Source organism: Dendropsophus ebraccatus, chromosome 6, assembly GCF_027789765.1.
Source record: "Dendropsophus ebraccatus isolate aDenEbr1 chromosome 6, aDenEbr1.pat, whole genome shotgun sequence".
NCBI lineage: Eukaryota > Metazoa > Chordata > Amphibia > Anura > Hylidae > Dendropsophus > Dendropsophus ebraccatus.
The window spans coordinates 104,850,966-104,863,016 of record NC_091459.1 but is presented as its reverse complement, the minus strand read 5'-3'; the positions used below and the strand labels follow the sequence as shown (position 1 = coordinate 104,863,016).

The following is a 12,051-nucleotide window of genomic DNA, read 5'->3' as shown; positions in this document are numbered from 1 at the left end:
GTGTTCTCCATGTGGAGGAATGTGGGTAGTTTAGCAGTGGGTGTGAGTGCATAAGTATGTGTGTCATTTTTATATAACCACATTACATTGTTTGGTGGGTGTAAAGGAATCTTTTCACATGTCTGTTCAGATTTGTGACTTACATCCTGCAAGTATACGTACACCTACATGCACTGTGACACATAATAACCCATAGCTATAAATGGTTTGATACGCATAAGAGCCCAGATTGACTAAGCTGTATTTTTTTTTTTTTGGAAGCGAATCAAAGACTTTATGAGAGGAAAAAAAATTGCAATGTTCGGACATACATTAAAATGCAAATGTGTGGGAGGTGACTGCATAAACAGAAATCTATGAGATGTGTATTGGTTTGGCTGAATGACTCGCTTGTTGTATGTCGTATTAATGGTGATTATGCCCGGATTGCTTGTAAGTGCCTACAGAAAACAAACATGCACAAGAGGCCGCGGTTTATTTCTGTGCACAAACACTTGGCTGCTAATACCGTAATCCCTCATTCCAGGCAATTTGTCACTCTCCGTGAAGCATCAGTGAAACCATCAAATGAAACAGCGCGTAAAATACTTGTGTGTTCTATGGTGAAGGTAAATGCATCTAGGTGGGGGCTGTGGGCAGGAGGGGGTCACTCACAGCCATTAAGCCATGCTTATTACAGTTATAGCATGGTGAAAGTTCTTGGTTTCTTAATGGTGAAATGACACTTGTTGCACGCTTTGTTCACCTTGAGCATGACAGGGAGAGGTGTGTTATTTGCTGTTGAATGGATATTGGATAGAGGCCTTTGGCCCTATGTTTGGGTTAGTTCAGATGTTGCAGATTTGCAATGCGGATAACAAATTGCAGTACAATACATGTGGACGGGATTTTGAAAGCATTTACATGTGGCGGACACTTTCTGGTCATAAAAACAAGCATATATTTGCAGCATATGTTTTGGAGATGTTATGGATACTCCATATTTTACACATTTAGGGTATGTTCACACTGAGCAAATCAGGCGGAATTCCACGTCGGAAAGTTTTACCGTGCTCAGTGTGTCATTGCCGTCTATGGAAGAGAGCATGCTCCTCCTCTGCCGCGGCTCTCCGCTCTAAGGAGTGACGTCGGCAGCGGAGGAGCACGGGCCCTCTCATTTACTCACATCGGGACACTGAACAGTGGAATTCTGCCATATTTGCTTAGTGTGAACATACTCTTAGGTATCTTCCGTGATACTCGTTTCTATTAGAATCTATAGCCCTGCACTCTTGCAGTGAATTTTAATTCCGCTGCAAGAATTTAGTGGCACATTTCTTTAACTCTTTCTATGCAGGGCAGGTTAAAATTATAAAGACACTATGCTTACTGCTCCCGTTTCTCTGGCGCGATCTAGTCTGCTTATCTCGGTTCCGGCTCACTGACAGTCCACTCAGCCAATCACAGGCTGCGACGGGACAGCGCAGTTATTGGCTGAGTGGACTGTCAGTGAGCTGAACTCATCACGTGTGAACATACAGTACCCTTAGGGCTTATTCCCACATCCTGTATATTAAGGATGCTACAGATACGGAATTCGTGTAGCAGAGTCTTTCAATGGAGGTATCAATTTTATGCCATGCGGGGAAACTGTTTGATACATCATGCCAGGTGGAGAAACACTCCACTACAGGGATTCCCCATCTGTAGCCTCCATAATATATGGGACATAGGAATAAGCCCTTAGGGCATGTTCACACAACTTTTTTTTCTGACATTTCAAAATGATGGGTATTTTTATTGGATGGCCGTCATTTAACAGCAAATAACAGCCCGTTATTTGAAAACAATGCCGTTAAATGACGGACTTCCAATCAAAACAGCTGTCATTTTGACAGTGTGTGAACAAATTTAGCAATCAAAATCAAGTTCCAAACAGATAATAATCTGTGAGGATGGGAATAGTAAATCTGGGCCTAGATCTTCTTTGCATTGTAGTTACTCTTGTTTTTACAGTTTCCTGAGTTTTAGCAGACATTCACATGTTCAATGATTACTGCCTGTGCATGGAAGATGTGCTACAGACTGGAATCATGGAACTCACAATACACGATGATGCCGGGAGCTCCGAATCAGTACTGATACAGCCCTGCAAAGATTTAAACTGATGAACGAATGATGATGCATTTCATTCTGCTGCACATTGTCTGTATTTACAGATCATGCATGAAATGTGTGAATGGCCCTAGTGGTTATGAGGTTGTTCAGTGGACATGGCTGCTCTCTTCCAGGTTGTGCGGTGATGCTCTTCAGCACTATTTACACCAACAGACATGAGCTGCAGTGCTGGTTATAAAACACATACAGTTGTGAAAGAAGGCAGCCATGTTGTTTTACCCTGTACAACCCCTTTAATGTAATGAGTTCCTGGCACCCAACAGAGGTTGAATATGCTGAGTATGGTCATTGTGTAGAGGCAACAATGATAGCTTTGGGCACATACAGCATAGTTATTTTGAAAAATATATTGTATGATCTGACAGAAATGTTAGATTTGTGCAGATATGACTAGTTTTGTCCGTGGATTTATTGTGCATGCGCAGGATTTTAACTTGGTTTGCCACTGACAGGTGAGCCGTGAGTGTCAGTGTAAGAGGGAGCAGGCATAACACCATAGTGAACTAAAGGCACCAGGTGCTTATATAAAGACAGGGATTATAGCCATATGCTAACATTTAGGTGCCAGCGGTTTTATATGCATAAACCATGTGACAGATGCAGTTTAAGCTACTCTTGTGAATCTGTATGATAAGCTCTAGAGCCTTGTGAACATCAAAAGATCATCCAGCCTGAGACCATCCAGAAAAGAGCAATATGTGTGCGCCAACTGCTACCTGCTGCCAAGCGAGGTACTTACAACTTGTTAAGCTTCTAATAGAAAACACTAAAGCACTAAAACATTTCCATTTCTTTTCAAATGTGGTCCCAATAGCCGGCTGTAAATCAGTACTGTAACAACTGTCAATGGGACACACAAGAGCACTCCAGTGCTTCCTCTTCCTCATTGATTTACACAATCCACAAGTTCCCTGTGCTTTGTGTCAGTGTTAATTACCCTGTAAACCTGACATATCTCAACTGCAGCTAATAGCAGGGCATCATGGGATCTACACTGCCAACAACAGGCTTGTTTTTTACTTTGTTTTTTCTACTTGGGCATTTTCTGGCCCTTTTTTTTATCACATTTCTTTGGCCTTGGTGGTGGTGGTGGGGTTGGAAAAACAGCTATCTTCAAAAGTGGAAATGTTTTTAGACAGTTATTTCCCACAATATTCAATGAGATTCCATACTCGCAGCGGGATTTTCATCCCGTTGCAAGTACTGTATGTAAAGGTAAGCCCCCTTAACCCCCCCCCCGCGCGGCCCGGTACATACATTACCAGGTCCGCACTCAGGCATGGTTCGGCCTATCAGCTGGGAGACACCGGGAGCCTCCAAAGCAAGCCGGAGTGCGGACCCGGTAATGTATGTACCGGGCCGCGGGGGGTTAAGGGGGCTGACTGTTACATACTTGCAGTGGGATGACAATTCCGCTGCTAGTATGGAATCTTATTGAAAATGACAGCTATGGATCCGATGCAGATTTTGCGGAGAATTCGCAGCGTGAAATCCGCTGTGGATTTGTTATGTGTTAACCCTTAGAGATATATAGCAATGAGGCTCCAGCTGCCCATGTGATGCTGTGCTCATGCACAGTGGGAATGAGAGCAGAACTAAAAAAGGGAGGATGCAGTTCCCAATCTTAAAGAGTACCTGTCATTAAAAATAATGTTTGACATGTCATCAGGCATGAAAGCAGAAGAGCCCTTCACATGATCCGGTACAGAAATGCCATGTTTTGACCCCAAGGGTCTTTATTAGTGTTGACTATCAAACTGTTCAGGTTTAGCATTTGATTCTCTGAGGTTGCAGAAGTCCTAGAGAGTCCTTAAAAAACATGGATACAGCCATAGGTTGGGAATCAAATACTGAGCGATGGGGTTCTGGGTACGCTGCTGAACCTAAACTGTTTGACAGGTCCATTTAACACTTGTCTTTATCAAGCATGTAATGTTAATAAAGACCCTTAGAGACATACCTTCATCCTCTGCGTCTCTTGCACAATAGGGGGCTATCGGCAGGTTAGATTCTTTAATGTGCTGATAGTTCCCCTTTAAAAAAAAAAAAGGGTTTTGGTGGCACTTTTTTACATGCATTTTAACTGGTGGTTTTTCAAATCCTTTAGAGTCCATTCACTGAGAAAGATTATCTGACAGATTATTTGCCAAAGATTTGAAGCCAAGGCCAGGAATGGATTTAAAAAAAGAGAAATCTCAGGCTTTCCTTTATGACCTGATCTCTGTTTATAGTCTGTTTCTGGCTTTGGCTGCAAATCTTTGGCAGATAATCTGTCAGATAATCTTTCTGTGTAAATGGACCCTTAGAGAAACCTATAAGAAAAATGCCAGGAAATAAAATCTATATCTAGAGTATAAAATACCTTTTACAAAAGGTAGCACTAGTGAAATGTTGCATTTACTGTTACAAATTTTTGTTTAATAACTACTTTTTGGTTCAATTCACATTCACATAACATTAAGACCATATCTTCAGGGTATATGTCAGCTTATTGGCGAAAATATGTCAACATTTACCATTAAATACTGATGGCAGGTTCATTAAATTTTAAGGAGTTATCCAGGCTTAGAAAGAACCTGGCTGCTTTCTTCCAGGCACAGCACCCCTCCTGTCCTCAGTTTGGGTGTGGCTTTTACAGCTCAGATCCATTGAAGTCAATGGAGGTGAATTATAATACCACACACAACCTGAGGACAGGGGTGGTGCTGTTTTTGCAAGAAAGTAGCTGTGCTTTTTCTAATCCTGGATAATCCCTTTAATGGACTTGAACATTGTCAACTAGAAGTTAATCTTGGTCTATTTCCTAAACATATGCTATTTTAGTATACAGTAAGGGTGGGTTCATACTGAGGAATTCTCGCGGATAATGTCCGCGGAACTCCGCTGTCTGTCCGCGCGCACGGCCGCACGCCTTTCTGCCGACTCCATAGACATCATTTTATGGGCCGGCGGATAGCGGAATACGCCGGCCCATAGAATGGTGTCTATGGAGCCGGCAGAAAGGCGCGCGGCCGTGCGCATGGACAGACAGCGGGATTCCGCGGACATTATCCTTGAGAATTCCTCAGTATGAACCCACCCTAGGGATATGGAAAAAACTAGTACACTATGTTCAGGGCATTAAACTCACTAGTCCCTCCATAGTATATGCTGACAAAACTCTTTGCTGATGAAGACCCTGCAGGTATGGCCCAACCATGTTGCTTTAGACCTGAAGTTTTAGCATCAGGTCTCAATAGTCTGATGACAAGTTTATTGCTAGAATTGGCATGCATATTCATGGGTACACACATTATTTCTGAGCAGCTCTTCTGTGCCATGGCCTGGATGTTTGTTGTTATATCCTTGTCATTCGGCCGGATCCTGCAGGGTGGTGATGCTTGTTATTATACTATCTGCTGTTTGCTCTCTGACGGCATCTCTTCATCTTGCTCATAAAACATGCCTCTACCACAGATCCTATCTCCGTCTTCTTTCTTTGCCGGCATCGATCTGCTCTGTGGCAGTCACATTTTACTTTGATGCCTGTGTACACTGCTGGGGAGTGGGCTCTTGTTAGATGGTTATTGTGCATGTTCTACCAGAGCCTCATCAGAAATGTCACCCAATAGGGATGAAGCTACATATCAATCCCATACTCGGGTTATATATAGCCGCTTCTCATGGACACAGCATAAAATATAGTAATGTCTTTTGTCTCTTTTTTTATTAGAATTTATGACTTGTTCCCAAGTTGGTTGTGTAAACATATCACTGTTCGGTTCGGTTTAAGCAGCCCACAGTGAATAGGAACGACTCTTTTCTTCGATAGCTTTAATAATATCCATGTAGTACAGTATATGTCATGTAGATGATGCATCTCTACTGCTGTGTTTGCTATAGAAATAGGCTGGCATTAGCGGTGGAATAGTATTGTGGTCCTCTATAAGGGGTGAGCTAACAGGTTACAATCAAAGGCTCACACAAGGTTCACACATTTTTGAACTCTGTTTAAAATGGCGTCCGTCATTTTGAGTCTAAAATAACGGACGTCATTTAGCAGCCTGGCCTCCCCTTACTGCAATGACTGGTGTTTGTACATTATTCTAGTTTGGGGTTACTAATTGGACTTTGGATGCGGCTTAATTGAAAAGTCCATTAAATTTACTATTAAAAACGGAGAGAGAACGGTGGAAAAAGAAAAACTGTGTGTGAACAACTAATAAAAAACATCCGCTGTTTGCAAAACACGTCCGAAAATAATGATCATGTTCCTAATTTTGATGTCCGTGGCAAACACATCCGTTATTCACCTCAAGGGTACAGTCACATAGAACGGAGAGGCTGCAGATTTTTTAGGTGGCTTTGTGGCAGAATAAATCTGTAATGGAATACAGAGGCAAATATCATCCACCTGCTAGGGACATTTTACATGCAGAAGTTGACTTTAAAGTGAAATTATCAGCAGATTAGAAGACTCTCAACGAACGGAGCGCTGAAGATGAAGGTAAGTTTCTTTTGTGTACTGAGGGTGGTAGTCCCACCTCTAGTGTACCAAACCGCCTCATTAGCATATGGATTAAACTACAAACTGCACAAAAATGGCACTGAGGATCACGGTAAGAAAAGTATCCTCAGCCGCCTGTGCGCTATAGAGACATAACAGCAGGTTAGAGGCTTCCAACTTGCTGATACATCAGTGTTTTATTTTGCCCTTGAATGTCAATCATTGGATTCTATCTGGCTATTTTAAATAAGAAACATTTTTAGCATGTCCAATGAATGGCAATGTTTTGACCCTACTTGGGTCCATCAGACCTATATTCCAGGCATTCTCTGGCTTACTGTAGGCAATGCGATTGATTAAAAAAAAAAAAAAAGACTTTTGAGATGTGAAAGTTTTGATCAATCTTTTGAGGTTCAAAAGTTTTGATCAATGTCTCAGTGCTGAGATCTCCTCATTGCTAGATATAGGTGGGAGAAGCACATGGGTCTGCACTTCCCTTCCTAGTTCGTCACTGCAAGAGATGGGCTCTATTATAAGTGTATGGTCAGACTGCGAGTGAAGCACACAGCCTTATAGTCAGTGAAAGCAAATAGTCATGTTTACATCCAGAGTCTGAAACCCCTACAGAGCATTGTGTCTAACATTCAGTGATTGTTACAATTCCATCCATCTATGCAACCTTCTATATGTTAGATGCATCAGCTGTAAATTCTCTGTCTAGTCCAGGGAATTTGTCATCATCTAAGACTCAGATTGGCATTAAAGGGGTAGTGCAGCAGTAAAAAATTATTCACAGAATAACACACATTACAAAGTTATACAACTTTGTAATGTATGTTATGTCTGTGAATGGCCCCCTTCCTCGTGTCCCACCACCCCCACCCGTGTACCCGGAAGTGTAGTGCATTATACATACCTGATCCGTGCCGACACGCCATCTTGTGCCAAACTTCTAAAAGGTGGAGGCCTGACCACTGGGACCTGCACTGATCATAAGAACGGCCCTTTGTCCCCTCAGTGTGAGTACATGCTGCTCCATTAATTATATATGGGACGGAAGGAGATGGCAGAGTACATAGCTTGTCCCTTTCATAGCAAGTGAATGGAGCCGCAGCACGCATACTCCACTGACTCCCCATTCCCACGGGGAAACATAGGACTCAGTTCTCTTTATCAATGAATGAAAAGATGTTCCTGGTTAATAGTTGCAACATTTTGATTAGACTTTTAATACACTCACACCACCCTTATCCACCCATGACATGTGACAAGTCTGGTTTCTTATTTAGATTTTAGGCAATAATGCACTTAAACAATTTTTAGGGCACAGTTTAAGGCTATGTTCACATTGCGTATGAGTCCGGCCGCATTTCGTACGCCGGCGTAAATGTGCGACTGACACTACGGGCGTGGGAAAAATCGACATGCGGCCGGATGCGTACGAACCGCGAACATACGCCCGTAGTACAGTTATGCTTCCTAGCTTGTTTCGAAGCGATCTGAGGCAGGTCATTTACTTGGAAATCTTCGCCCAGCCCCGTAAACCACACAGAACCTTTTGGATCTAAAAATCAAGTTCAATTTGGCTGAAATAAGTACTTTGTACGGGACCGCATGGAAATCCACGGCCGTGAGTTGGAACATTTCCGTCCTCAAACAATGATCTTGTTCATTTTTCACGGCGCCGCATACGATCCGGCCATAAGCTCATACGTAGTGTGCATTGTGCGGGCGTATATCGTATACTTTCAAGCGAACACATCAACCTCAAAACTACGTGCGTATATTTGCGGTTCGCACTACGGCCGTACTCATACGCAGTGTGAACATAGCCTAAAAAACATCATTCTTTTCTGCAGCTTGACTGCAAAATTATTATGTGGCTTGAAATACAAATCTCAAAAATGGTACCTGAACAAATGTGACTTTGGCCCAAACATAGCCTTTCCATCATGTATAACAATTCTGAGAAGGTGTAGGCTGACTGCTATTATCTTTGCAACATGTGTTGCATGTATATATTTCAAATGACTGCACCATTATACGTTCCAAATCTGTTGTTCTTGGGTATGACTTCCAGGGTATCGGACTTAACAATTGCTATGAGGCTCAGCAACCAAGCACTGGATGTCAATTAGTTAAGGCAGGGAGGGGTGGGGGAGGGAGGAGGCATGCATGCTGTAGCTTGGCACCACCTCCTGAGCACTTGAGCCAGGAAGAAAAATTATTTTATAACTTTGCAAGTGTCCATCAGCTAAGAGACAGGTATAATTTATTTTATCTTACTGTAAGCTACCTGTCCATGTCTGCAACATGTCCCGTTTCAAGTTTTACAATGGGACTACATGGTCAATGGAATCCATACAGATTATATTCCTAATCTGCTGCTTTTTCTCTCTCCACCCACCAAAGGGGATGGTGCCAACCATGGTCTCTGTGAGGCATACCCTTGCCCATGGTTATTGTTACATCACTGCATCTATACAATATGCAATATTAGGCAGAATTCAGCCCATGTTAAGTGGATTATTTAAAAGATTCAGAATTTATTTTCACTGCAACATTTGACATTTGAACATTTCTATCTTAGGAGCAGGAGCGACCATTGACCATGCATGGGAATTTATTCATTTTGTGTGTGGTGCAATATACAAATGTTGGGGCCTGGGGTGTCTTGCTGAAGAATGAAATGAAGGTGTTCCCACAGACAGATCACAGCTCCCGGATGTTATTGGCTTGGCCCGTCTCTCTTCTTCGCATGCCGAAGGCTAAATTTTAATTAGAGTTCCAGTTTATTCTGTCTATAATGTGGCAGATCTCTGAGCAGAACTTTATCTTTGTCCCTCCGCCTCTGCTTATCCCTACTCTCTCTGGTCTCTGTAAATCTCCTTTGAGTGCCTCTTGCTTGCTCCTCCAGCAGCTAAGTGGGTTAAGGCGAAATTTTGACCCAAATAGGAAGAAAACAGCACGCGTACCATTTGCCTAATAAAGCTTATGTAGTGTAATTATGCAGCGGTTACAGCAATATGGCAGTCATTTACAATTCCATCTCCTTCTAGCCTGTGGCATATAATAGCAATTATAAGGGAGATCCTTCTATTGCTCTGTTTCTTACAGAACTTTTGTGCATTCTAAGCAGCTGGGGAAGTCAGTCCTAGACTTGTATTACTTTTATATTAACTATGGTTTATATTGTTGCAGTGCCCACTCAGTACACTGTCTGGCACAGCGCCCATCCTGAATGCAGCCAACACCTAAATTTGAGCCCAAGTTTATGATTACACCGATAGATACTGAAAAGCCTTGTCTGCAGGCTGACTATATACTGCCTTTTTCCTGAGCTAGGCTGATGTAGCTCATACATAACCATTCACAAATGTGACACATAGAGATGTCCTTCATCAAGTGTCAAAATATATCCAGGAATTGATCAAAAAAAATGTTATTAGTCATTTAGTCATCCACTGCCCTTGTTTTTCTTTCTTTCTTAGTTTTATGGAGTAGAAAGTATACAAAAAAAAATGTAACATTACTAATTCGAAAGACTAAATTGTACCTGTCATTTCAAAGGATTTTTCAAACCCTGCTTAGTTTTGTTAGAATAACCCTTCGGAGTGCTGACAAGGTGATTTTTGTGCTCTCGCTGCTGTTACTAAGCTTTTGAGATATTTCCCTCCATGGTGCACAGCTATTTCTCATTCTTTTCATTTCAGGGGTGTTTGCCAGTAGTATGCACATGGGACTTATACTTTGGAGGAGATAGTGACAACTGGACTGAAGAGGCTGCCACTGAGCTGGACTGGTTATTTACACAGTACAGTACTAGGTGATGTGTGCTGAGAGACAGGGGTTACTGATGCACTGGGTTTGCAAGGTGCTATGGCAGCAGGATTAAAAGAAACACCAAGGTCACAGCAAAAGAAGTATTACACTAAACACTGAGCTAATACTGTTGATGCCTAAAGAGAATTTACACATGAATCGAACGGCACTGGCTAGGGGAAGCCAGTGCCACGGTCCTTTTTTTTAACCGTGAAGCACTGGAGGCAGGCCGGCCCGCCCCCAGTGGGAGGAAACCCCCACCCTTCCATGACGCGGCTCCATTGATTCTACTGGAGCAGTGTCATTGAGGGGCGGGGGTTTCCTACCACTGGGGGCGAGCTGGCCCGCCTCCAGCGCTTCACCCCCGGCCCGTTAACCATGAATAGAATGGCGCCGTACGCAGGAACTGGGCCACGGTTCAAAAAATGCGGTTTCCCCGTGCCAGCGCCGTTCGATTCATGTGTGATTTTAAAGAAAGTGTACCTGATGGTACATTCTCTTTAAACTAAAGGGAGAAGGAGATTACATTGCAGCACTGTGGACACACACTGTGATTTATTGAAATGACAGCTGCCCTGAACTACTTGAGCGGTGAGATGTAAGAAAGCAGCCTCAGTATATTTTTGAGGAAAACTGTTGATCATCTTCAGCAGGCAGACTGGCTCAGCTTGCAGGTACTCAGCCAAGGTTCTCTCCCTCTCTCATGCACATAGCACATGGTAAGCTTACTTCCTATAATTTGTCCTGCTCTGTCTAGTATCGAGACAGATTTCCCCTGACAACAGTCAATAGACAGCAGTTTTTAGAGATGTGACACACCTAGTGACCAGGACTTTAGAGCTGTTTTCTGGGGTTAAGGAGTCCTTTTTGGCAATTGTAATATACAAATATGTTAGGAATCACATAGGGTATCAAATGACAACAATAAACATTTAAATAGTAACACATACATTAATCTGTGGATTTTTGTAAATTTGTACTAATTCTATTTAATTTTTAAGCCAGCCTGGGGGAAAATTGTTACCAGACCACCCCTTTAATGTTACTTGGATGTCTTTGGAGGTAATAATATGCAATTGATAGGCTAAATGGGCAAAGTCCCTCTTGGTCTGTGGTGCCATAGAGGCCTTGGGCCAGTTATAGCCTTACTGTAAAATGCATACTATGATTTGAGTGCAGTACAGGTTGTGCCTGTGAATTTTATTTTAAATTGTTCTTTTGCTTTTTGAATACAAAATGAAGGAATAAACATTGCAGACTCAAACTTTTTTTTTTTACTCAAGGTAACCACTAAAATGAAAATTTATTTTTTTTCCAAGTTGAAGGAGTCCATAGCCATTAATCCTATTAAAGGTAACAAATCTAAAATTAACACAGAAATTATTTAATCAATTCTCAGCTCTGTTCTGTTCCCACACTTTGCCTTTGTATACCAGACCTCAGATCTTTGGATTTTCGCTATGCCTGTAATTTAAGTGCAATATCTTAAAATATAACTGCAGTTTCATCTCACCCACTTTATAATAATTATTACTGACATTTCAATATGAAATCCATTGTTATCGCAGAACAAGCTTGCTGCTTTC

The 12,051-nt window shown here is 42.2% G+C and overlaps 1 protein-coding gene across 2 annotated transcripts in view; it reads left to right on the top strand.

Annotated features, from left to right (window-relative positions):
• Positions 1–12,051, top strand: part of NGEF (neuronal guanine nucleotide exchange factor) — a 112,020-nt gene that overhangs the window by 48,859 nt on the left and 51,110 nt on the right. The window lies entirely within an intron of this gene.